The 4667-nt window shown below is 42.4% G+C and overlaps 1 pseudogene; it reads right to left on the bottom strand.

Moving 5' to 3' along the window:
- Positions 1-388: 388 nt before the first annotated feature.
- Positions 389-4297, bottom strand: LOC136524532 (putative disease resistance protein RGA1; annotated as a pseudogene).
- Positions 4298-4667: the final 370 nt, after the last annotated feature.

Genomic DNA, 4667 nt, shown 5'->3' with positions numbered 1-4667 from the left:
AAGCCCTAGTACATCTAGACAGAGAGATAGAGAGATAGGGGTTCGAACCTGAAACCGTAAGGGTGGAAGATCCAGTGGCCTCCATCAGGTTTGTCGATGCGGTCTGCGTACGGGCAGCGATGGTCGGGGAAGATGTCGGTGTAGTTGCCGTCGTCAGAGCGGGGCGGCGCAGTTGGTGGCTTCCCGTCACTGGCTGCTCCCCTCTTGATCGGATTAGGGTTTGAGTGTCGGTGGGGAGCTCGGCTCAGGTCAACCTCGTAGTTAGAGCCGCCGGCCCCCACCTCTTTATATAGCGCAGGGTGACAGGGGCCCTCCAACCATGGTGGGCTGGGCGCCCCCGATCAGGGCGCGAATAAAAGGCCCAACTGGGCCGTTGGGTCCAGTTAGGTTAGAGATCATATCTAACAGTTTTTAGTTGGTGAAAGCAAGCAAAAAAATAACATGAATTTATATTAACCAGCAAGTCAACCACAACCGATAATTATACCTTTCAAACCGCACTCCATCAATCTTTATCTCAAGGACGTGGCTAATGAGCTGAAAATCATCTCCGAAACCTACCGTGCATCTCCTACTCAACGCAGGGGAGTTACGAATGATGATTTTCTTAAGAGATGTTAAAGTCTTTGACTACAGTTGGCAGCCTCTCCAATCCTTTGCAATAGTCAATGCAAACATATTCAAGAGAGGATGCAGCAGATTTAAAGGTCTCCGGAAATCCCACCAACTTTGGAAGAGCGACAAGATTGAGCGAACCAAGGCAACACAACCCACTCATGGCTTCTTCTGGTTCCATCAGATCAAGCTCTGCATAATTATTAATAACGAAGAGTTTGGAGAGTGGCTCATGGCAGAGGGAAGAGAAGCCAACTTTGGACAGTTGAAGATGCGTAGCTTTTTGAGGGCAGCCAGGCTGCCAAGTCTCTCTGTCAATGATGTTAACTCAAGGCAGCCATCCAATACTAGATTTGCTAGCAAAGGCCAACCACAAAACCCATGTTTCAACAAATGCCTCTGATTTGAAGTCAAGTTGAGGTATGTGAGGTTAACAAGTCCATGCACGTTTCTTGGTAGCTCCACTAGTTGCTCACATCGAGCAAGATGGAGCGTTTGTAGATTCACCAACTTGCATAAAGAATTTGGTAGGTATTTGATTTTTCTATTCCATTGTAGATCTAGGTGCCTTAAATTTCCAATCGAACTTGGTAGCTCTTCAAATCCAACTTCAGAAAAAACTAGGACACGAAGGTGCTAGAAAGTTGAGAAAAGGCCTTCAAGAAAGGCTTTACTCACAGTGCCATAATTGTTTCTGCTTACAAATCCCTCACCCTGCCAGCCCTTTTTAGCTGGTTAGGAAATTTCATCTCTATTGAGAAGTCTTGGTGGTCCCACACTAGGTGTCTAATCCTCTCAGAGACATCAAGTTTTTCACAACTGACAACTACATGTTCCTTTTGGGACACTTTAGTTGAAAGATCATGGATAAGATCGTGCATTTTACAATGCCTTATAGTATTGTCAAAAACAATAAATTGATCTTGTAAAAGTGATCTTCCTAAAAGTTCATGAAAGTATTCTTGTCCCATAGTCATCAGGTCCTTGTTTTCCTTTCCTCTATCCAACAATCCTAATGCCATCTAGAACATAACAAGAATGTTTGCAAAAAGTTTGTAGTCTTTTGGAAAAGTGGATAATGAAGCAAAGCATGCCCGTAAATGGGGTGGTAGTGCATCATAACTTAGTTTTAGTCCTGCCAAGATTCCACCCTTGTTTTGCTTGACATTCCATAATTTCTCTTCATTGATGCAATGCCACTCTCTTACATCTCGGTGACTTGATAGTTGGGAACCCAATGTCTTTGCAACCAAAGGGACACCATAGCATTTCTCAACAATTGAGTGTCCAATTTTTAACAACTTAGCATCCCTTTTTTCGTCACCTTTGAATGCACGACATAAAAATACTTCCATGCACTCTTCATGTGGTAGCTTTGCTAGTTTGTATGGCTCTAAGGTCTTCACCATTGATGCAACATTTGAACCACGTGTGGTTACTATAATTACACTTCCATTACCAGCACTACATAGAAGGCTTCTCAAATCTTCCCATTCACTGGCTTCTTCGTTCCACATATCATCTAGCACAAGAAAATATCTCTTTTCATGTAAAATCCCACGCAACCTACTCTGCAGTGCCTCAAGGTTTAGTTGTTTGTGGCTTGCACCTGTACTTGATTGTATTATGTCATCCAAGATCTTCTTAAGATCATATACATTAGAGACACATGCCCATAACTTCATGTCAAACTTGTTGGTAATCTGCATGTCATTGTAAATTAGCTTGGCCAAAGTAGTTTTCCCAATGCCCCCTAAACCAACAATGGGAAGTACAGACAAAGGACTTGTGGAGTCTGCAGCGGCTAGAATCCTTGCAACTATCTCATTTTTAGCTCCATCTCTCCCAATAATGTTTGGTTCATTGATGAAAGAGTGTGTTTCTCTGTTACTTCTTCTGGTTGCCGGGATATCAATTAGATTCTCAGTTAATCCAAACTGTGATTTGTTGGCTGCTATCTCATCCAGATTACACAAACTTCTTCTATTCTTTGACTCAGTTCAAACGGAGAAACCAGTAGATATCGAAATCGAGCACGTAAACCTTTATGTACTTCTTGTTCTAGATCAACTATGTTGTATACTGCATCCTTCAAGTTATCCAGCCACTCTTGGAGGGCATGCGAACTAGACTGCTTGCTCTCGGCATCTTGAAGAATAGCACAAATCGATCTCAGTGATCTTTCCAACTTTCTTATTTCTTTCTTGACGTTCCAGGCTGACTTGGACTCATTAACTGCCCATTCCGTGCCAAAGGATGCAACGTTCTGGAGAACAGAGGTTGCGAAGTGTGATAAAATAACCTCAGCCATAGCGAGTGTCCAACAATCTTGCCACTAGAAAGAAAAAATAAAACACCCATCAGGTTGTTGTACTTACTCAGATTTGTATTTTGTTTTATGGAACTCATAGATGCAAAACAAGGTTTCATGCTTGGATAGGTAGAAAGAAATTAGAGTATTTATAGTATATTAAGTACTACTAGTACCTTGATTTACTGAAGAAGAATACATTCCCTATTTGCAGCAGATTGTAGCAAAGGACTACTAGGAGTTTTATTTAGATGAAGAAGAATTATTTAAAATAATAGCTAGGTACATCATCACGTTAAAGCACTTTGGAATACACTAAATATATCTAGAAACTGATTTTCATATATATTGTACCCGTGCTGCGAATAGCTCCAAATCTCAAAACCAAACCTGTATGATGCTTGATATGGATGACCGTACCGGCAAACACTCGGCAAAAGACCTGAAAACAGATGTACTACGAATGACGGCCAACATTCCTGGAAGCGGAGTTGAGAATCTTCTTCTTTCTTGTGTTGTCTTCCTTCTTCTTTCTGCCACCGAAAAATTAGGAAGACTGATGTGAAACTTATTCTCCCTAGTCCTTCATTGTGGCCAGATCGATCTAACCACAACAAAACGGAGAAGAGACCGGAGAAAGTTATTTCATGGCGGCGACATCATCTCAGCCATTATGTCGCCGTTCGGAAAGGAAAGTCTCCATGTCCTCATGTTGATGAAGTTGTTGACGTTGTAGATGTCGTCTTCATCTTCAGCAGAGCTGCCATAGAGAAAACGGCTCTACCCTGCCCCCTCACTGTCGCCGGAGAGGAGAAGGAGGAGAAGATAAATCTTTAATACTAAGAAACTTGGCATAGAGAGATCCTAATCTTTAGGACTCGATCTACCAGAAAACTTACTAAAAACGATGGAACCCCACTCCCTTCGACCTCCGGTGAGATTCCGGAGGGGAAGGGAGGGGGATCAACGGTGGTGGAAGGTAGGGGACGGCGGCGGCAGCGCTAGGGTGAGTCGCGAGGGAGAGCTAAGAACTAGTAGGAGTATGAAACTACTAGTTGTGTCTTCTTGTCTAGTTTAGATTAGGAGAGTTGCTTGCAGACCGGCTAGTCGTAATTGCAGCGGCCGGACATCACAAGTTCGCACCATATTCATGGTATATATGCTCCTTGTCTTTTGCATCACATGCTTGACGGAGAAGGCAACTGAATTGATTGCACAAAAATCAAATAGGAGCGTCACGAAGCAACCTCCTAACTGAAGTTGGATTGTCTTGAAATAAAAAAAAAGATTAAAAGAATATATAACCATGGTTGAACTATAACGCACATACCAGAGAGAATTGGCTATTGCGAGCTGCAGTTGTAGTACTCTCCTGATTCCTGCTTCTTCGTTCTCCCTGCCTGAGGTGAGGATTGAAATGCCAGGCAAGAGACGACTTGGCTAGTTGAAGTCGTGGTCTTTGCTTCTAGGGTAGGTGGAGCCTTTCTTCGTGGAAATCATTATCACGATGTGTTGGGCTATTTGGATAATGCGTAATGACATCATTTTTAAGAATATCTCCCACTCCATGCAAAGATGCAAGACTATCTTTGGAAGAGAGTTTGCACTAGCAAAGTCGGCACTCCACCTGTTTATAGATCTATGGCTAGAAGGCTTTGTGTAATTTTAGCTTTTTTATCTTTTTTTGTCTCTTAAAACCTCGCTGCACTATATTTATTCTTATTTTTTTACTATAACTAGA

The sequence above is a fragment of the Miscanthus floridulus genome, chromosome 18, assembly GCF_019320115.1.
Source record: "Miscanthus floridulus cultivar M001 chromosome 18, ASM1932011v1, whole genome shotgun sequence".
Lineage (NCBI taxonomy): Eukaryota > Viridiplantae > Streptophyta > Magnoliopsida > Poales > Poaceae > Miscanthus > Miscanthus floridulus.
This window is presented reverse-complemented; position numbering and strand designations above follow the sequence as displayed.